This window comes from Sus scrofa, chromosome 1, assembly GCF_000003025.6.
Source record: "Sus scrofa isolate TJ Tabasco breed Duroc chromosome 1, Sscrofa11.1, whole genome shotgun sequence".
NCBI classification, from domain to species: domain Eukaryota; kingdom Metazoa; phylum Chordata; class Mammalia; order Artiodactyla; family Suidae; genus Sus; species Sus scrofa.
In genome coordinates, this window is record NC_010443.5 from 222473813 (window position 1) to 222496643 (window position 22831).

At 44.4% G+C, this 22831-nt stretch overlaps 1 protein-coding gene across 5 annotated transcripts in view; it reads left to right on the forward strand.

The window, feature by feature from the left end:
- The window catches only part of TJP2 (tight junction protein 2), a 138472-nt gene continuing 116346 nt past the window's right edge, over positions 706 to 22831 (forward strand). Inside the window, exons 1-2 of one of the 5 annotated variants that reach the window (XM_021070931.1) lie at positions 706 to 920; positions 1033 to 1269. The gene's annotated coding sequence lies outside the window, so the exon portion shown is untranslated. 5 annotated transcript variants of the gene reach the window in all.

The window sequence follows — 22831 nt, forward strand, 5'->3', positions numbered from 1 at the left end:
AAACGGAAACTCTGCATCCATTAAACAATGTCTCCACAACCTTCCAGGATTTCTTTCTTTCTTTTCTTTTCTTTTCTTTTTTTTTTTTTGGTGGAGGGAGCCACGCCCAGGGCATGTGCCAGTAATGGAACCTGCGCCACAGCAGAGATCCCAGGCCGCTGCAGTGACAACGCGAGGGGTCCTTAACCTGCTGCGCCAAAAGGGAACTCCCAGGCTTTTTAATAAGGCTAAATAGGAAGGAGCACCTGCTTGTCAGTTGCAGGCCTAGGCACTAAGATGATTCTGCCTTCCCAGCTGAGCAGGGATTCCGTGGTGACTAAACTGGCTCTCGGGTTAACACTCCCGCCCTCACCTATTGTCCCAGCGGGAGGAACCGGTATTTCCGGATTGGGGCCTCAGACCCTGTGATTCTGGCTAAGGGTGAGGTCGGTGGAGGAGGGGAACGGAAGCTGATCATAAAAGTCAACTTTCCACCAAAATAATTAACCTGCTTTTCCATCCCCCACAACAAAAACAAAGACCTCCAACACCACCAATCAAACACCCACCCACAATGGTCCCCAACCTCCTGTGGTCTTTGAAAGGGTTGCTAGGCTGACCCCTTCCTTGCCCACCTCCCTGGAGAGGATCGAAAATTCGACCTGGTTACGAATAAAGAAAGGAGCACAGCGAATTCCAATTGCCCTTCGGCGGAAAGAAAGCCCAGTGGCAGTTTTGCAGAGAAAGGAAGAGGCCAGGGAGTGGGCGTCCGGGCTGGAGTAACCAGACTGTCCCTGTGGCCGCAGTCCCTGCCCCACCGCTGGGTGGCGAGTGTGAGCCCCTTTCCGTCCTTCCCGATCCCACAAAGTAGCGCTACAACAAACGGAGTTTCTCTCCCCTGGCTCGCGCTCTTGGCACTCTCCGGGGCTTGAAGGAAGCAGGTAACAAGACGCTGCCCACCCTCGTCCCCTCCGGACCGCCGCTCTCTGGATCGGTGCCGCCCCGATCCCCCCACTCTGAATTTTTTTTCCTTTCTCCCAAATCTCCAAACAGGAAATAGTTTGAGTCACAATAATACACAGGAGCAGCAGCCGAGGCCACTCGCGCCCGCCCATTCCCGGGGCCGCCTCCAGCACTCTGGCCGGGCGAGGCGCCTCCGGCAACGCGCGAGGAAAGCGCAGGGGACACCGGCCCAGCAGCCGGCGCCGCGTCGGAGGCGCCCAAGCGCCTGGCAGAGCCACCCTCGCCCAGCGCCGGACTCCGCCAACTGCAGCCACTACCCGCTTCCAGGCAAGTACCCTTCTGCCTAGGCTCACGGCTCGCGGATACCTTCCCCAGGTCCTGACTTTGGAGAGGGAGGGTTTTGCAGGGTGTGGAGGAGCGCTTGCGCCCTGGCTCCGTCGTGGGGGCGGAGGTAGGGGGCAGTGCGAGTGAATTGAGTCGGTATCACCTCATGTCCCTGTGGAGTTGAGGTGTACTTTATTGGGAATTGATTTTTTTCCTTTCTGGTGATTCTTAACTGACCTTTGCCTCCCCCTCCCCCTCTCCCCCTCCCCCGGCGGGGGGATGACAGCGCGTCACAGGGTTTCTCTTGGGGGAATCGTCTAGAAGTGGGTTGGAGCGCGCAACTGGGGCAGCAACAGGTGCCTGGGAGCCACCTTCTTTTTCCTACCTGGCCTGGCGCCTTGTCCCCGAAGGGGTGGGAACTGTTTCACTTTCTGTTGAGCTTCTCTTTAACCAGATTAAAAGGGCCTCTGAGTTTCTGTTGGTGCAGTCAGCGTTTGCAGTATCTGAAGGAAGCGGGAGCTGGGGTCTTGGATTTATGCGTGCGAAGGGGGCAGGGTGGGGGCTGCTGGTTAGCTGAGAGCAGGTGATGGCTGCCTGGGCTGCGGGTGGAGACAGCTGCGGAGCCTGAAAACTCCGCACACCTGAGCGGTATGACTGTGAGGCCGGGGAGGTGCGGCCAGCTCAGGCCGGGAGCGGAATCCGCGCGCCCAGAGCAGCAGAGTTTTGGAGAATTTTTTTTTTTTTTTTTCTCTCCCTTCACTTTCTGACACATTTGTAAGGGAGGGGCCGGGCTTGTCTACGTGCTGGGCGTTGTCAGTCTTCAAGAACTGCATTGCAAAGTTCTTCTATAGGGAACTCGGTTAAAACTGAGTTGGACATCTTTATTTGGATAAAGGCCACTGAATTCCAGGCATTCTTCAAACTTGAGAAGGGTATTTTCAAGACTGTTTTGAAGTCCGCTTCAGGGCTTTCTGCGAAACTGCCGCTCCGTCAGCTATCCTTATCGGCTGTGGCCGCTTCTTAGTCCGGAAGGTGGGTGGAAACTCTCGGGAGGTCCCATTCTGTCAGGCCTTCTATCCAAGTTTCTCAACGCATTTTTTACAAAAGGTGGTTGGTAGCTAAGTTAAGTGCTTAGCCATTGCGCCTGAAAGATATGATCAACCCTTTGTGTTTCCGGGCTAGGGGACCGTGGTTTTAGAGGGTTAGGTTCAGAGGGCGACAGTCTTTCCTTTTAAGCGCTCTGGGGCCTTGTGGCTTTGAGTGAGGTCCAAGGAACAGCAACAGCGGCATCACCTGGGGGCCTGTTAAAAATTCAGGACCTCAGGGCCCGCCCAGATCTGCTGAATCAAGATCGCCAGGGGATCCTTTGCATATTAACGTTTGGGAAACATGGGCCTAAGGCAGGTTGGGGTGAAGTTTTGTTGTTCTGTTGAAAGAGGTGATTGACACAAATGAACCTTTCCACAGAAAAGAAACTCACGACTTGGAAAACAGACTTATGGTTGCGGGGGTTGGGGGGAGTGGGATGGACTGGCAATCTGGGTTTAATAGATGCAAACTATTGCCTTTGGAATGGATAAGCAATGAGATCTTGCTGCATAGCACTGGGAACTTTATCTGGTTATATCTTATGATGGAGCAGGATGGAGGATAATGTGAGAAAAAGAATGTGTGTGTGTGTGTGTAACTGGGTCACTTTGCTGTGCAGTAGAAAATTGACAGAACACTGTAAACCAGCTATAGTGGGAAAATCATTAAAAAAAAAAAAGAAGTGATTGACAGTATGTTTCCCTACATTTCCATCCAGTCCCACGTTTGAATCTTCCTTTTGCAAACAAACACTACAGCTTTGTGGGTCACCACCCCTCTATCCCAAGGTGGCTCCTTAAGCAAGATTTGGGCCTCTGATTAGCACACTAGCTTTTTGTTTCTAGGTACTTTTAAAATTATTACTGTGATAAAATATACACAGACTAAAGTTTGCCGTTTTTAATCATTTTGAAGTGTCCAATTCAGTGGCTTTAAGTACCTGTGCAACCATCAATTACCACTATCCTTTTCCAGACCTTCTTCACTGTCCCAAACAGAAATCCTGTACCCATTAAAAAATACCCTACTCCCCTCTCTTCCCAGCCCCTGAGCTTCAGGATATTGTTAATGACATTTTCTGTAAGGTATAGAAAAGGTTGAATAGGAACGTAAAGTAAAAGTAAAAGGATGCCTATAGAGTTCCTGTTGTGGTTCAGTGGTTAGCGAACCCGACTGGCATCCTTGAGGACTCGGGTTTGATCCCTGGCCTCACTCAGTGGGTGAAGGATCTAACGTTGCTACCAGCTGTGGTGTAGGTCACAGATGCAGCTCAGATCCAGTGTTGCTGTGGCTGTGGCATAGGCCATCGGCTATAGCTCTGATTGGACTCCTAGACTGGGAACCTCCGTATGCTGTGGGTGCGGCCCTAAGAAAAAGAAAAAAATATAAAAGGACGTTTGCAGGATATGAATAAACTTTTGGAAATTCCTGGATCACTGGCCTGGTGGATGTGGCATTGTAGCTCTAGGTTCTTAGATTGCGTGTTCTTTATTTTAATGGAGACAACCAGCACCTATGAGGGCTTCCTTTCTGGTTTGGGTGGTAAGGGATGGAGCTACCCAGGGCTCAGACTGCACTAATTAACTAGGTGCACATGCCTGGTAAGATCTACCTCTGTGCTTCTTTTAATTGGCTTTATTTTAGGTTTCCTGTTTACATTGGGTTTAGTTTTTTGGTTTTGTTTTTGTTTTTTAATTCTGACTCAAACTCATTTTTAAAAGTAGTTGAAATAGGAGTTCCCATCGTGGCGCAGTGGTTAACGAATCTGACTAGGAACCATGAGGTTGCGGGTTCGATCCCTGGCCTTGCTCAGTGGGTTAAGGATCTGGCATTGCCGTGGAGCTGTGGTGTAAGTCACAGACGCGGCTCGGATCCCTCGTTGCTGTGGCTCTGGTGTAGGCCAGTGGCTACAGCTCTGATTAGACCCCAAGCCTGGGAACCTCCATATGCCGCGGGAGCGGCCCAAGAAATGGCAAAAAGACAAAAAAAAAAAAAAAAAAAGGTAGTTGAAATAAACCTTAGGAAAAAGTGTTGGAGTTACTGTCGAGGCTCATCAGAAACGAACGTGACTAGTATCCATGAGGATGAGGGTTCGATCCCGGGCTTCGATCAGTGGATTGGATCTGGTATTGCCATGAGCTGTGGTGTAGGTCGCAGATGTGGCTCCGATCTTTTGTGGCTGTGGCATAGGCCAGCAGCTGCAGCTCTGATTCTGACCTTAGCCTGGGAACTTCATGTGCCACAGGTGTGGCCCTAAGAAGCAAAAAAAAAAAAAAAGAAAAAAAAAATTGTTGCTTGGCGAATATGTGAGAGAAGGTCACAGAAAGACTTAAAAAGATTTGAAATGTTTTTCTATTTTTTAAAAAATATTTTTCTAATACACCCCAAACTATTTTGTTTTTGCTTTGTCAGGTGAGTCTAATGGTCTATTATTTCTAGTTGTAAAAATGTTTGTATAATTTAGAAAATCTTTGTTGTTGTTTTAATTGAAGCATAGTTGATTTACAGTGTTGTGTTAATTTCAGGTGTACAGCAAAGTGATTCAGTTATGCACACACACACATATATATTCTTTTTTAGATTCTTTCCCATTATAGGTTATTATAAGATAGTGACTATAGTTCCCTGAAGTATACAGTAGGTCCTTGTTGTTTGTGTATTTTACTTATTTATTTTTTGGCCACACCTAAGGCATGTGGAAGTACCCAGGCCAGGGATTGAACTGGCACCGCAGCTGTAACCAGAACCACAGCAGTGACAATGCTGGATCCTTAACCAGCTGAGCCACACGGGAACTCCTATCTATTTTATATATAGAGTAGTGTGTATCTGTTAATCCTAAACTCTTAATTTATGGAAAGGCTTTGTAATCATGAAAGCTGTCTGCCTTCATCTGCTTAAAATTGTCCAGGTTGGCTGAGGACATGTTTTCAGTTAGAACAGAAATGTGAATTGGCAAACTAGTAAGAATGGTTTCATTCATGATCTAACAAAAACAAAGACATTGTTATAGATCAAGAATGTGGTTCAGAATACATAAGTGATCGGAGATATTGGGAAGATCTAATAAATAGCTGAATAGTGGCAGATCCTTAAAATTCTTCCCAGATTGTTTCTTTTCTTGTACTATGACTTTGGTTAGCATGAAGCTATCATCTTGTAGGAAGGAACTTACAAGGTTCCTTTGGGAGTTCATGCTGTGTGTGGCCCAGTGGGTTAAAAATCAAACTGCAGCGGCTTGGGTCTCAGCTGCAGCTCTATTCAGATTCAGTCCCTTGCCTGGGAACTTCCATTTGCCCCAGATGTGGCCATTAAAAAAAAGAAGAAGAAAAAGAAAGAAAAGAAAAATCCCTTTGAAATAATGGATGAAGATAATTCAAATAGGCCAGATTTGGCAGAAAATTCTCCATTTTCAGGAGATTCTTGGCATTCACAGAATTTGAGAATGTTATATTTTTAGAATTCTAGTAAGGCAAAAGAGAATAGATTTCCCCTTCTCCACTGTGTTCTCTTCTGAAATGGCAATATATTTCAGTGTTTTATGTGGTGAACAAATGCTATTTTGTAATGCACACCGGTGAAAAAAATTCCTTAGCAAGTGTTCAGTGAATGGATTTATTTCTCATTCAGTGATGCCTGGAGAATCATTTGGGGAGTTAAGTAAAAATGGAACCCTTCATCTACTCCAGACCATCTGAGTGAGACTCTGCATTGGAATCTGTAGGTTTAATAACACTTTGGTGATTCTAATAAATAGTTAGGTTTGGAAGTCATATACACATGCAAACTAAGATATTGAGAAATTAATCTGAAAGTACAAGAGAATTCAATTTTATATTAAACATGAAATAAAATTAATAATGAATTCTTCCTTAAAATGAGGTAGTCATTGGAGTATTCCCTGGTGGACTAGAGGTTAGGATTCAGCACTTTCACTGCTACAGCATGGGTTCACTCTCTAGGCTGGGAAATGAGATCCCATATCAAACCTCTGCATGCTAGGGGCCAAAAAAAAAAAAAAAGAGGTAGTCATTGTTTCACATTTGGCAAATTGATTCAATACCTTTTTTTTTTTTTTTGTCTTTTTTGCCATTTCTAGGGCCGCTCCCGAAGCATATGGAGGTTCCCAGGCTAGGGGTCTAGTCAGAGCTGTAGCCACTGGCCTACACCAGAGCCACAGCAACTCGGGATCCAAGCCGCGTCTGCAACCTACACCACAGCTCACAGCAACGCCGGATTCTTAACCCACTGAGCAAGGCCAGAGACCGAACCCGAAACCTCATGTTTTCTAGTCGCATTCATTAACCTCTGAGCCATGACGGGAACTCCTTGATTCAATACCTTTTGATGTTGCTCTTTATTTTTGAGATCTGAGGTTTAGAATCCTTAGTGTCTAGAAGAATCTACTTGTCTCCCTAAGAGAGATCAAGATATTAGACCATTTTACTCCATATCAATAAACATTTGTTGAATGTGTATTTTGAATTGAGTACTTTCATTTATAGTCTCATTAAATCTGTACAATGACCTTGAGAAAAATTTTGTGGATTTTCTTTTCTTTTTCTTTTTTCTCATCTTACAGATGAGAAAACTGAAGCCAACCTGGATCTTTCTCCTCTAGAATGTGGTCCTTTCCATGGTCCTTCCATGTAGAATAATAAATCCCTGCCTACTAATTCCCCTTCATCTTCCAGAAACTATGGCTTCACTCATTCTTCATTCAAATCTTTTGGAACATCAGGTACTGCATGCTTAGGCTTTGAAGCAAATAAAAAGATGAGCCAAAACTGAAATAAATTCCAGAAGAGCAAGGGATTCAACATCAAAGGATTCTTTCCATGTTATCATAAGACCTCTGGTGAGTGATCAGTTAGATTATACTTGGCTTGAATGTAGCATTAGCATAGCTAGTCCGCTCCCAGAAAAATCAAGTCATAGGCATTCTTCCTTATTAAGGCTGGTCAGCAGTGCCATCTCCACACAGCAACCCAAAGGCATCTGCTGGACACCCTAAGATGCCACACAGTGTGGAAGAAAGGGCACAGGGTTCTGGTGCAAAAGAGCTGATGTTTATTCTGACCAGCTGACTGAGGGGAAGTAAACCTCATAAATTCAGAGCTGCCATGTCTCCAAACATAAAATTAGTGAAATAATTAACTCCCTCTAAAATTATAGGAAGGACTCAAAAGGACTTATTTATAAAAGTGCTTGTATACTGTAAAATGATAGTAAAAATTTATTACCTTCTTTTGGGAGAATTTTACAATGTAAAGGAGACAGAAGAAGCCACACATTGTAGAATCTAACAGTTTTTGGTTAACTGAGTTTGTAATTCATTTCTAGCTTTAGGCCCATTAATTTTTTTTTTTATTATTGAGGTGTAATTCATGTGCCATACAATTCACCTATAAAATGTCCAATTTTTTGGTTTTTAGTCAATTTTTAGGAGGTTTTTTTTTTTTGGTCTTTTTATTTTTTTAAATTTATTTTTATTTTTTTTGTCTTTTTGCCATTTTCTTGGGCCACTCCCGTGGCATATGGAGGTTTCCAGGCTAGGGGTCAAATCAGAGCTGTAGCCACCGGCCTATACCAGAGCCACAGCAACTTGGGACCCAAGTCAGGTCTGCAACCTACACCACAGCTCATGGCAACACCAGATCCTTAACCCACTGAGCAAGGCCAGGGGTCGAACCCGCAACCTTCTGGTTCCTAGTCGGATTCATTAACCTCTGCGCCATGACAGGAACTCCTTTTTTTGTCTTTTTAGAGCTGCACCTGAGGCACATGGAGATTCCCAGGTTAGGGGTTGAACTGGAGTGGTAGCTGCTGGCCTACACCACAGCTCATGGCAACGCCAGATCCTTAACCCACTGAGTGAGGCCAGGAATCAAACCTGTGTCCTTATGGATACAAGTCAGATTTGTTAACCACTGGGCTCTGACGGGACCCCCTAGGACATTTTTTATTGCCCTAAAAACAACACCACCCCTTCGTGAACACCTACCACCCATTTTTCTGGCACCTTCTGATTCCCTGCCTGTCCCACCCTAAACAACCACTAATCTGCTTTTTGTCTATAGATTTGGACATTTGATATAAATGGAATTATACAATATCTGATCCTATGTTTCTGACTTCATTTAGCATAATGTTTTCACAGTTTAGCTACATTGCATCATGTATCAGAGCTTCTTTCTTTGTTTTTTTTTTTAATTTGGTCTTTTTGTCTTTTCAGGGCCACACCTGTGGCATATGGAGGTTCCCAGGCTAGGGGTCAAATCGGAACTGCAGCTACTGGCCTACACCACAGCCACAGCAATGCCAGATCTGAACTGCGTCTGCAACCTACACCACAGCTCATGGCAATGCCAGATCCTTAACCCACTGAGCAATTCCAGGGATCGAACATGCAACCTCATGATTCCTAGTTGGATTCATTTCCGCTGTGCCACGACAGGAACTCCAGAGCTTCTTTCCTTTTTATTGCCAAATACTGTTCCATTGTAAGTGTATAATACATTTTGTTTATCCATTCATCTGTTGGTGGACTTTTGGGTTGTTTCTACTTGTTAACTATTATGAATAATGCTGGTTTGAACATTCATATGCAAGTTTTTATGTGGACATATGTTTTCATTTCTTAGGGTACATACCTACCAGCAGGAAACGCATATGTTCACTTTTATATTTAACATTTCCAGGAACTGCCAGGTTGTTTTCCAAAGTGGCTGCAGCAGTTTACAATCCCATCAGCAATGTGTATGACTTTCAATTTCTCCATGTCGTCATCTGTCTTTTTTATTTTAGCCATCCTAGTTGGTGTGAAATGGTTTTGATTCACACTTCTCTGATGGCTAATGTTGCTGAGCATCTTTTCATGTGCTTATTTACTAAGCCATTCTTTCTTGGCCTTTTAAAAAATCCTTTTCTAAGGGAGAACTAGGTAAAGCAAGAGGAAAATCGGTTTTTTTGTTTGTTTGTTTTTGTCTTTTTAGGGCCACACCCTCAGCATATGGAGGTTCCCAGGCTAGGAGGAGTTGAATCGGAGCTACAGCTGCTGGCCTACACCACAGCCACAGCAACGTCAGATCTGATCCCTATCTGTGACCTACACCACAGAGCATGGCAACAATGGATCCTCAACCCACTGAGTGAGGCCACAACCTCATGGTTCCTAGTCGGATTTGTTTCCGTGGCACCATGACGGAAACTCTGGAAAATCAGTTTTGAATAGATTCCCAAGTTTCAGTGGTTGAGAGGAATACTGAGAATGTAAATTGAGCCCTTTGCTCACTTAAAATTTATTTTGGTTTTGGTTCATCTTTTTTATGTGACTTGGGGCTTTGTACATATAATACCTGATGTTCCAAAGAATTTGAATGAAGAATTAATACGTAGATGCTTGGAGGTCCCGTCGTGGCTTGGTGGTTAACAAATGAGACTAGGAACCATGAGGTCGTGGGTTTGATCCCTGGCCTTGCTTAGTGGGTTAAGGATCTGGTGTTGCCGTGAGCTGTGGTGTAGGTTGCGGATGTGGCTCAGATCCTGCGTTGCTGTGGCTCTGGCGTAGGCTGGCGGCTACAGCTCCAATTCGACCCCTAGCCTGGGAACCTCCATATGCCACGGGAGCAGCCCTAGAAAAGGCAAAAAGACCAACAACAACAACAACAAAAATTAATGCATAGATTCTTGGAGGTGAAGGGGAGTAAGCAGGCAGGGACCTATGATTCTATATGCTGATTTAATGCCCATGAAAAAATCATACACTTCTCAGATGTTAATAATACACCAAAAAATATTGATGGTAGACATTTTAAACACTTGAACTAGCATATGTTTGAAATTGTGTTGATTAATATCTGTCCAATTGCCTTATTAAAATATACAACAATAGGATTTCCTGTTGTGGCTCAGTGGTTAACGAATCCGACTAAGAATCACGAGGTTGCGGGTTTGATCCCTGGCCTTGCTCAGTAGGTTAAGGATCCAGCATTGCCGTGAGCTGTGGTGTAGGTTGCAGACGTGGCTCGGATCCCACGTTGCTGTGTCTCTGGTGTAGGCCGGTGGGTACAGCTCTGATTCAACCCCTAGCCTGGGAACCTCCATATGCCACGGGAGTGGCCCAAGAAATGGCAAAAAGAAAAAAAATAAAATAAAATATACAACAATATACTTTACAAATCATGTCAGTAAGTTGTTTATATATTTTGCTAGAGTACTCCTGATTTTATTTTCATGTACTTAACCGGAGGGTAGGCTGATGGACATTTTGGTATGTGTTTGTACGTTTTCATTCTTTCTTTCCCAAGCTGCATAGCGGTGTTTTTTCTCTATAGCCATGTGGGGAATTGTCTTTATGGTCTATATTTACAAATCAATCATAAATTTTTAAAATACCTGTTGCTGGAGTTCCCTTGTGGTGAAGCAGGATAAGGATCTAGCATTGTCACTGCAGTGGCTCAGGTGGCTGCTGTGGCGTGGGTTCGATCCCTGGACTGGGATCTTCCACATGCTCCGGCCACAGGTGCAGTAAAAAAATAAATAAAATAAAATACCCATTGGTATTTTAGAGACCCACTGCTTTGAACTTGGGTTGTGATGTTTGGATCTTGAATTACTGGTTAATGTAGGGAGCAGTGAGAGAAACAGGGAAATAGGCTAGTGGCCTTTGTCTCCTTGGAACACTCTGTCCACTCCTCCCCCATCTCAGAGGCTTCTCTTCCAGCCACCCCTCCCACCATATCTCAGGTCCCAACACCTATGATGGCACCTCAGTCACATCTACTTCCTTGGCTCTACGAAGGAAGAGAAGGATTTAGAAGAAGAAAATTACTTCCTTTTGCAAATTGTTTGAGGGAGCCCTAGAATAAATAAGTGTGGTTCAGTGGCTCTCACACACTGGGCTGTACCTGAATCACCTGGAGTCTTGTTAAAACACACGTCCAGGAGTTCCTGTCGTGGCACAGTGGTTAACGAATCTGACTAGGAACCATGAGGTTGCGGGTTCGGTCCCTGCCCTTGCTCAGTGGGTTAACGATCCGGCGTTGCCGTGAGCTGTGGTGTAGGTTGCAGATGCGGCTCGGATCCTGCGTTGCTGTGGCTCTGGCGTAGGCTGGCGGCCACAGCTCCGATTGGACCCCTAGCCTGGAACCTCCATATGCCGCAGGAGCGGCCCAAGAAATAGCAAAAAGACAAAAAAAAAAACAAAAAAAAAACACGTCCATAACCCCCTGAGTTTGGTTTCTGACTCATTGGGTCTGGAATGAGAGCCTGAGAATCTGCCTGTCTAACAAGTACCCAGGTCATGCTGATGCTGCTGGTCCAGGGACCACATTTTGAGCACCAGTGGATTGGAGACATTTGAAGTGTAGGACTGGAGCCAGAGTGAGGGAAGGGACAAGGTTTGGGTTGGGCTCAGGCATCCTGCACATACAGGAGCCTGGTAGAGCCAAGGAAGTAGATGTGACTGAGGCAGGCCATCACAGAACTGGGATCTGAGAGAGAGAGATTTGGTGGGAGGGGTGGCTGGAAGAGAAGCCTCTGAGATGAGGGGAGGGTGGGCAGAGAGTTCTAAGGAGACAAAGGCTAGTAACACCCCTTGTCCCAACTACGTGTGAACAAAGGCACAGCCTCACTCCCAGGAAGGCCGGTGTTACCAGATCTAGAATGTGCTGCTTGAGGCCATGGGGCCAAGTGTGGACATGCCTCCCTCGGGCCTCAGTCTTGGAGTCATGATTGGCCCCTTTCCCTCTTGCCTGTTACCATTCCAGCTTTTATTTTGTTTTTTTAACATATTTAAAAATAGTTGATTTACATTTGTGCCAGTTTGCTGCTGTACAGCAAAGTGGCCCAGTCATAATATATGTACATTCTTTTTCAGATAATATCTTCCATCATGTTCTATCCCAAGAGACTGGATATAGTTCACTATGCTAGACAGTAGGACTTCATTGCTTATCCATTCTAGTGGTTTGCATCTGCTAATACTAAACTTCCAGTCCATCCCACTCCCTTCCTTCCCCCTCTTCTACCCAGCAACCACAAGTCTGTTCTCCATGTCTGAGTCTGTTTCTGTTTCTGTTTTGTAGATAGGTTCATTTGTGCCATATTTTAGAATCCACATGTAAGTGATATCATATGGTATTTCTCTTTCTGATTTGCTTCACTTAGTATGAGAATCTCTAGTTGCATCCATGTTGCCACGTATGCTATTATTTCTTTCTTTTTTTAATGGCTGAGTAGTATTCTCTTGTATATATGTACCACACCTTCCTAATCCATTCATCTTTTGATGGACATATTTCCATGTCCTGGCTATTGTGAATAGGGCTTCAGTGAACATTGGGGTGCATATAATCTTTTTGAATTACCGTTTTCTTGGGATATATGCCCAGGAGGGGATTGCTGGATCGTATTGTAGTTCTATTTTAGTTTTCTGAGAAACCTCCATAGTGTTTTCCATAGTAGTTTTACCAATTTACATTCCCACCAACAGTGTAGGAGGGTACCCTTTTCCATATCCTCTCCAACATTTGTTATTTGTAGACTTATTAATGATGGCTATTCTGACTGGTGTGAGGTGGTACCTCATTGCAGTTTTGATTTCCATTTCTCTAATAGTTAGTGATATTGAGCATCTTCTCATGTGCCTACTGGCCATCTGTATGTCTTCTTTGGAGAATTGTCTATTTATGTCTTCTGCCCAGCCTGTTACTATTAATAATAGTTAGCCTAGAACCTGAGGAGCTTTGTAAACCAGAACAGGAGTCCTGTGTGCAGGTAGTGGCCATTGAGTTTTAGTTTTCCTACTTTCACACCTTTGCCTGCTCAGCTTAATGGATTAAAAATCTGTGCTGCCAGGTGTCTAGTCTCCTTAGCATAACTTGACATAAGCTGATTCTGAGGCTGGCAATCCCTGTCGTGAAGGTCAGAAGGTTTGCTACAGAAAATAAATCCAGAAAAAGCAGCAGCCCACCGATCTTGGGTCCTGTGCCCCACCCTCCCTGTGGTTTCACAGACTTGAGACAAACATCTCCCAATTTTATTTCATATTTTGTTTGAAAGGAATCTTCATTGTATCTGAGAATATAAGGACTTTCTTTCTCTTGGGCTTTGGAACAAGGCCAAGACCTGTCCCGAGGTGTTTGTGTTACCATCTGGGGGCACCTGCCGTGAGCAGAGGGAGAGGGTTTAGTGTCAGTGGGTGTGATCTGTGCCCACTTCTGCCTGTGACTTGCTCATGGAGTCTGGACCTGAGCAGCCACTGCCTACATTAGGCTTAGCTCTGTGTCCTCCATCCCACTCGGTGGCTTGCACGGTGTTACATTCCTGTAACCCCTGTGGGCCCGCAGTGTGCCATCCCTCTGGCTCATGGTCAGGACTAGACAGTAAGTGTTCTTTAGTACTGCTTCTGGGAGAGGTGGTATCTCAGGACCCCTAAGACCACCTCCAGTTTTGAAGATTTGCTAGGAGGATCACAGGCTTAGCATATGGTCGTCCTCACCTCTATAATATTACAACGAAAGGACACAAAGCAAAATTAGCAAATGGAAGAGCCCTAAGATTTTTTTTTTTTTTTTTTTTTGGTGTTCCTGTCATGGCTCAGTGGTAACAAACTCGACCAGTATCCATGAGGATGCAGGTTCGACTCCTGGCTCTGCTCAGTGGGTTAAAGGATCCATTGTTGCCATGAGTTGTGATGTAGGTTGCAGACATGGCTCGGATCCTATGTGGCTGTGGCTGTGGCGCAGGCTGGCAGCTGTAGCTCTGATTCAATCCCTAGCCTGGGAACTTCCATATGAGGCACCCACAGCCATAAAAAGCAAAAAAAGAAAAAGAAAAAGAAAAAAAATCAAAAATAAGAGCATAAGGATCATAATTTCCATTGTGGCTCAGTGGTAATGAACCCAACTAGTATCCATGAGGATGCGGGTTTGATCCCTGGCCTTGCTCAGTGGATTAAGGCTCTAGCGTTGCTGTGAGCTGTGGTGTAGATCACAGATGAGGCTTGGATCCCAACTTGCTGAGGCTAAGGTGTAGGCTGACAGCTGATTCACCCCCTAGCCTGGGAACCTCCATGTGCCTCAGGTGCAGCCCTAAAAATACAAAAAACAAAAAAGGGGCATAAGGATTGAATTCTGAGGAAACCAGGCTCAAGCTTCCAAATGTCTTTTGCTGGTGGAACCATGTGGGAAACACTCAAGTCCAACAGACCACCTGTGTGAAATGTTGCCAACCAGGGAAGTTCATTAAATACTCAGTGCCCAGGGTTCTTTTGGTTTTTGTTTTTCTGGAGACCTATTATGTTGGTATCCTGCATGTACCAAAAGTTCAGGCTTCCAGAAGAAAAGCAGGTGTTAAGCCTAAACTTCATTGTTTGTGGAACCAGTGAGCAAACCTTATCTGTCCTGGGAATGGTGGACCCTTCCTCAAATCCAAGTTCCCAGGTGCCAGCCAAGGGCCAACCTTGTCAGCAGGCCTCTCAAAGGATGTTAACGCTTTTGTGCACAGATGGGGATGAGGATGGAAAGTGAGGCTGGTGGCAGAAGACCCTGCCTTTGGGGGAAGAGTACATCCATGTAGCTTCGGAATCTGTTGCTGCAGGAGTTTTTGTTCCTCTGACCAAAGTGGGAGAGGGCAGAGGTGAACTTGGGTTTTGCACTCAGATCTTGGCTTCAGGATGATAATAGAGATTCCTTCACTTCAGGGCCAGAGAAGGGTGAGAGTACACCCTGGCAAAGAGTTCAAAGCCCCTTTCTTTCATCCTCAGCATGCTCCATGGATGCCCATGCTCTGCCAGGCCCTGTGCCAGGTGCTAGGGATGGAATGGTGAACAGAGCACTCCTGGCCCTCATGAGATCCACAAGGGAGACAAGTAAAGAAGCAATTCCATTTCATTATGAGGGGAACATGCCAAGGGCCCCAGGCCACCTGCCCAGGCTTAGATGGTGCCAGAGGGATGAATTTTGTCTCAGACCAACCTGGATTCACACCTCTACCACTTACTACCTGTGTGCCCAAGGAAAATTTCTTAGTCATTTGGTGCCTGAATTTCTTCATCTGAAAATGGGGAGAATTTCCCTCTTCAGGACCTTGTGAAAATTAAATAAGGTAATGCATGTGGGAGCACTTACCTCATTGGTTGGCACAGTGAACATGTGCACTAAATATCGTTCGGCCATATCTGGGTGAAGGGAAGGTTGTGTTAGCTGGAGGGGCAACATTGGCCATGCCTGCTCTGTGCAGAGCCTAAGGGTCCAAAGGCATCTTCAGCCCTGGGCTCACAGGCTGCCTTCCCTCCAGCTCGCCCTATGTCCTGGCCTGTGAATGTGCTTGGCTCTTTCACTTTGCTCTGTGTTGGGGATACTTTCCCCTCTGTCCAGGATGCTTCAGATCCTTTTGTCAGCCTATGGAATGTCTCCTCTTACTTTTAAAAGACCTAACTCAGTACCTTGTTCTGTGAAGACTTCCCCAAGTGAGCCCCTTGGACAGGATTGTTCTGTCCCATCCCTGTGCCATGGTCACTTGTATCCCTGCTACTATATGCTGAGTGGCAGTTACTAGTTCTATTCGACTGGGTGGTTCTCGAGGACAGGGGTGGTTTCATACTATTTGTATGTCCAGCAGCAATCAGAATGTTGAATAGGGAGCAGCTCAGTGGTTGTCTCAGGAGTAAATGAATGATTGAGTGTTGGGTTGAACTTAGAAAACCCAAGAAGAAATAGATTCAGCAAAACAGTTATCTGCCCTCCGAGCAGAGCTTACAGTCTAGAGCAGGCGCTAAGACAGCAAACAAGTAAACATACAATTAGAGAAGTGACACAAGAACAGAGTCTGCTCCAGCAGCAGGTGCAAGGGAAGCTGGAACAGGGAGAAAGGGGCGGTCCTCACGCTGATGCCCTGGGCAGTGTGCGCTTATCTGCTGCAGTGTGCGTGGTTTTGGAGGCTAGAAGGACTGGTCTGGCAGGGAGCCACACCATCAGATGGGGATGGAGAGGCAGGTTAAAGGTTACCAGCACCCCAGCTGCCAAAGGGCAGGACTCAATGGAGATCTAAGTGGACGCTTGGAAGGTTGAAGTGGTCTACTTGGGAGCACGGAAAACTGGGGTTAAGGGACACAAGGTTGATTGAGGAAGGGAGCTGAAAAACCTGTCTGGGCTGGATCTCCGACCTTAGTCAGCTAAGGCTTCCAGGACAAGATCCACAGCTTAGGTGGCTTAAACAACAGATGTTACTGTCCCACATTTCTGGGGACTGAAAGTCTGAGATCTATCTGGGTGCCAGCTTGGTCCATTTCTGGGTGAGGGCCGTCTTCCTGGCTTGCAGAAGGCTGCCTTCTCACCGTGCGCTCGTGTGGCCTTTCTTGGGTGCATGCGCGTGGAGGCAGAGCATCTCCCTCTCTTCCTGCCCTTATGAGGGCACTTGCCCCATCGTGAAGCTCTCACCTTCATGACCTTACCTAAACCCAAGTTCCTTCCCAAGCACCCCACCTCCAATTACCATCGTCCTAGGAATTAGGGCTCCAATTGACGCATGTGGGGAGGCCACAAACATTCAGTCCGTAATATCCTGGGCTTATAAATCTTCACTGAGTAAATAATACTCATGGTGAGCACTTAGCAATTCGGATAGTTCAGGCCCTGAGTGTTACTAATTAAATTTAGTAATTTAATTTTTACACCACCTGAACTGGTAGGTGCCATTATCATCTCCTCTTTATAGATGAGGAAACTGAGGCCCTGGAGAGATACTGAGGCCCTGGAGAGGTACAGAGGCTTGGCTGGGCCACACAGTTTATTAAACGTGAACCTGGGATTCAAACCTAGGCAGTCTGGTTCTAGAGAGCAGAGTTTTAACCATTGTACCTGCTGCCTCTTTTTTTTTTTTTTTTTTTTTTTGTCTTTTTACCTTTTCTAGGACTGCTCCCTCAGCATATGGAGGTTCCCAGGCTAGGGGTCTAATCAGAGCTGTAGCTGCCAGCCTATGCCAGAGCCACAGCAATGCCATATCCAATCCACATCTTCGACCTACACCACAGCTCACGGCAACGCCAGGTCCTTAACCCACTGAGCAAGGGCAGGGACCGAACCCGCAACCTCATGGTTCCTAGTCAGATTCATTAACCACTATGCCAGAATGGGAACCCCACCTGCTGCCTCTTAATTAGGAAGTAAGCCCTAGTATTATTGGGTGTCTGTCATATGCTGATTCCTGAGAGAGGAGAGATGCTGGAGATATAAAAATGGGTGCAACATGGTACCTACCTTCTAGGGTAGGAGAGAAAAATCACAGAGAGAGACAGAGCTGTGCTTTTTGAAGTCATTTGAAACATACCAAGACCCACCTTTATTTCACCTTTCTTTTGTGACTGTGGTCCACAGAACCATTGGCAGAAGCGAGTGTTTTGCTATTTCAAATGTGTTTGGTGGCCGAAATGTTCATCAAAATACGTATTGTTTCGGAACTAGCGGGCTGTCTCATCAAACTGAAACTGACCATTTATTTGTACTAGTTTCTAATGTAATGGTAGTGATTAAATGGTGGCAACAGGTATCCTAAAATTTATAATACTATCAAGGTACTATTTGCGAAAAAATTAGAAGCGCTTAATGTAAAAAAATTTTTAACTAAAAATAAATACATGTAACTTAGAAAGTTTTCATAGGAAAATTTAAGACAAAATGACTTAAAAACCTTGTGTTGTTTCAGGATCTTGACTGTTAGGGTCAGGTGGAAGCTCAGTGAACCCAAGAGGTAACTCACCTGGATTGTCTGAATGGGGGTGTCCAGGGAAATTTCAAGCCTCTGAAGGGGAGGATAAGGAGGAAAGTGACCCTTGCGTGGGAAGCCAGCTTGGTGATGGCAGTTGGGGGTGGTGGGGGTGCTTCCTGGAGAAGGAGAAGGAAGAGGATTGCTTCTTGCCACAAACTCCACTTTTGTTTTTTTTTTGTATGTTTGTGTTTTGTCTTTTGTCTTTTTAGAGCCACACCCATGGCAGATGGAGGTTCCCAGGCTAGGGGTCTAATTGGAGCTGGAGCTATAGCCTCTGGCCTATGCCATAGCCATAGCAACGCCAGATCTGAGCCTCGCCTGAGAACTACACCACAGCTCAGGGCAACCCCAGATCCTTAACCCACTGAGCAAGGCCAGGGATCGACCCTGCAACCTCATGGTTCCTAGTCAGATTCATTTCTGCTGCGTCATGACAGGAACTCCACAAACTCCACATTTGGATCCACTGATGATAGGAGATTTGGGAAAGAGGAGGTGAGGGAAGGGGCAAGCCTGCAGCCAGGAGGAAGCAGGGAGAGAGTAGAGGTGAGAAACCCTCCTGTCTCAGAGGAAGCAGCATCTCTGCCAGGGATCAGAAAGCAGATGTGCTGTCTGGATCCTCGGATGCATGATGGTCCACTCAAGAAAACTCTAGAGGAGTTCCTGTCGTGGCTCAGTGGTTAACGAATCCGACTATGAGATTTTGGGATCAATCCCTAGCCTGGCTCAGTGGGTTAAGGCACTGGCATTGCTGTGAGCTGTGGTGTAGGCCGGCAGCTACAGCTCCAATTCGACCCCCAGCCTGGGAACCTCCATATGCCGTGGGAGCGGCCCTAGAAAAGGCAAAAAGACAAAAAAAAAAAAAAAAAAAAAAAAAAAAAGAAAGAAAGAAAAAAGAAAGCACTAGAACAGAGCAGCAAAGAGTCAGACCTAGGCTTGAGTATTGGCTCTGCTGCTTAGGAACCAAGTAAGTGATCTAGGGCAGGTATCTCAACTCTGATCCTTCATTTTTTCTTTATAAAAAGGGGTCAGTAACGCTGACTTCTCCTTGAATTGCTGTGACCTGAGCTTCATTGCTTTTTTGGTTATTTATTTATTAAAAATTTTTTTTTTGGCCACATCCATGTCATGTGGAAGTTCCTTGGCAGGGATCAAATCTGCACCACAGCAGCGACCCAAGTGGCTGCACTGACAACACTGGATCTCTAACCCACTGTGCCACAAGAGAAATTTTCTTCTGTTTTTTTTTTTTTTCCCTCAAATCTGAACCCTTCTGTCCTGAGAGAAGGGGATTTTGTCCAGTGTCCCACACTCTCGAACAATGATCATAAGCTCCTTTTGGAAGGGATAGAATTTGGCTTGATTGGTGGGATTGTAAATTGGTGCAACATGGAGATTCCTCAGAAAACTAAACATAGAACTACCATTTGACCCAGCAATCCCACTCCTGGGCATCAACCCAGAGAAAACCACGACTCGCAAAGACACACGTACTCCAATGTTCATTGCAGCACTATTTACAATAGCCAAAACATGGAAACAACCTAAATGTCCATCGACAGAGGAGTGGATCAAGAAGATGTGGTACATATACACAATGGAATATTACTCAGCCATTGAAAAGAATGAAATACCAGCATTTTTTGCAACATGGATGGACCTAGAAACTATCATGCTAAGTGAAGTCAGCCATGCAATGAGACACCAACATCAAATGCTTTCACTGACATGTGGAATCTGAAAATAGGACAGACCGAACTGCTTTGCAGAACAGATGCTGACTCACAGACATTGAAAAACTTACAGTCTCTGGAAGAGACAGTTTGGGGGGTGGGGGGATGTGCTTGGGCTATGGGATGGAAATCCTGTGAAATTGGATTGTTATGATCATTATACAACTACAGATGTGATAAATTCATTCGAGTAATAAAAAAATAAAATAAAATAAAAGATAAACTGACCTCCAAAAAAAAAAAAAAAAAAAGAATTTGGCTTGAGAAGAAGGGGTCCTTGCAATTTTTCTTCAAGGTCTTTCAGTCCCTTTTGGTAGGTCTCCAGCTCTTCACAGTCACAGCTCAGCTCGTCACTTGCTCCAGATCTTTTTACCTACTGCTCTGCCTTGACAGGCCATATCCCTACAAGTTGCATTTCTTTATGTGACGGTCACATCATCTCAGTTCCTCTCTCTTGAAAGTTTTGGACTGCACTTTCATTCGAGGCAACCTGACATCACAAAGATGGCCTGTGGAATCTGCATTTTTGTTCTCTTCTGCCGTGTTGGTGTAGGTTGATTTTTTTTTTTTTTTTTCCATCTTGGGTGGTAAGATGCAAGCTTGGTTTTGGAAACTTAGTTTCCGTCTGGATCTTCATGCCTGGTCAGCAATATTGTTGCCATCCCCTAATTGCAGCTTATCACCTGGTTCTCTTCTCTAGGAGAAACTGATCTTTTTTTCAAGCTTGAAATACAGTTGATTTACAATGTTGTATTTCAGGTGTACAGCAAAGTGACTCAGTTATGCATATACATATATATTCCTTTTAAAATTCTTTTCCATTATAAACCATCACAAGATATTGAGTATAGCTCCCTGTGCTGTACAGTAAGTGCTTGTTGGTTATCTATGTTATACATTATAGTGTGAATATGTTACTCCCAAAGTCCTAATTTTTTTTTTTTTTTTTTGTCTTTTTAGGGCCACACGTGTGGCATATGGAGATTCCCAAGCTAGAGGTTGAATTGGAGCTGCAGCTTCCAGCCTACACCACAGCCACAGCAATGCCAGATCCAAGCCACATCTGCGAGCTACACCACAGCTCACAGCAATGCTGTATCCTTAACCCAGTGAGCAAGGTCAGGGATCGAACCTGCATCCTCATGGATGATAGATTTGTTTCCACTGAGCCACAACAGGAACTCCTAACTTTTTGGGGGTCTTTTTAGGGCTGCACCTGCAGCATATGGAAGTTGCCAGGGTAGGGGTTGAATGGGAGCTGCAGTAGCCAGCCTATGCCACAGTCACAGCAATGAGAGATCCAAGCCACATCTGTGACCTAAACCACAGCTCACGGCAATGCTAGATCTAGATCCTTAGGCCAATGAACAAGGCCAGGGATCTCGAACCGGCATCCTCATGGATACTATGTCGGGTTCTTAATCCACTGAACCACAACAGGAACTCCATTTATAGTGGAGCTTAAAAAAGGCAGAGGGACTCTTTCTCTGACTCTTCTACTTTTAGTTATGGTTTTTTTTCAGCTCCCTGAAAAGCAGACCACACCCTGTATAACAGCCTGTTTGGGGCATTAGTTCATTTCCATTTTTATACTTCCAAAGCATAGGATCAGTTAAAATACCCAGTGAAGAAGGATGTCTGCTGTTTTCCTCCAGCATAAATAAGTTGAAATAGTCAGTTCAAAGAGAAGGTCAATTTTATATGTGAATTTTTTAAATTCAATTTTTAATCATTCAGAAAGAGAATTTGAACATCCCAATTTAACTTTTTTGGATCATGTATATTTAACAATTAAAAAAACCCAAATAATGATTTTTTTAATTGTTATTTTTCCAATACAATTTTTTTTTCTACTGTACTGCATGGTGACCCAGTTACACATACAAATTCTATTTTCTCACATTATCATGCTCCATCCTAAGTGTCTAGACATAGTTCCCAGGGCTATACAGCAGGATTTCATTGCTGATCCATTCCAAAGGCAATAGTTTGCATCTATTAACCCCGAGCTCCCAATCCACCCCACTCCCTTCCCCTCCCCCTTGGCAACCACAGGTCCATTCTCCAAGTCCATGACTTTCTTTTCTGTGGAAAGTTTCATTTGTGCTGTATATTAGATACCAGATATGAGTGATCATATGGTATTTGTCTTTCTCTTTCTGACTTACTTCACTCAGTATGAGAGTCTCTAGTTCCATCCATGTTGCTGCAAATGGCACCAAATAATGATTTTTAATCAGATAGTTGTAAAGAATTCCTGAACTCTAGAAATTGAAATTAACCAAGTAAATGAATATTTCTGAGGAATTTCTAGAATTAACAAAACAGCCATGTAATTATATATCTAGTATTTTGGCTAGATTTATTTTTTTTCTGTGTTATTATCCTCATGTTCTGTTATGAATGAGTTCATACAAAGATGACAGTTTTTAAAAATGAATAAATTAGAAAACTAAAACTCATTTGTGGAGCAAAAGTAAATTCTTTTCTAATTACTTACCTAAGCACAATTCTTTTTCGAATGAAAGACCTGATTTTAATTTGGTATAAGATCATCATAAATAAGAATCACTTTGTAAGAGTTGTTATATTAAATACATCAGAATTCCTGTAGAAAATGCAGCTTTAAAACAAGCTGTTTATAAAGCACTGTGACACTTTCACTGTAGTAAAGTAGCTTCCAATGGGTAACAAGTTTAGCTTGGTTTTTTTTGTTGTTGGTAACTCAGACTTCATTTCTTATTTGAGAGGGTTGTATAGTAATTTTTATCACATGTCATTAGAAATACAATTAGTTAGAACAAAGACTGTTGTGTAAGTATAATTACATCGTCCTGTATGATTAAATGAGGGCTGTATTGGAGCTTTTTTCGGCAGTGGCCAGCTGTAGCCAACCAAGTACAGCCTATAAAAGAATTCCTGTGACTAACTGGTACTAATTGTTTGTGAAACAACCAGTGGGAGTAATATTC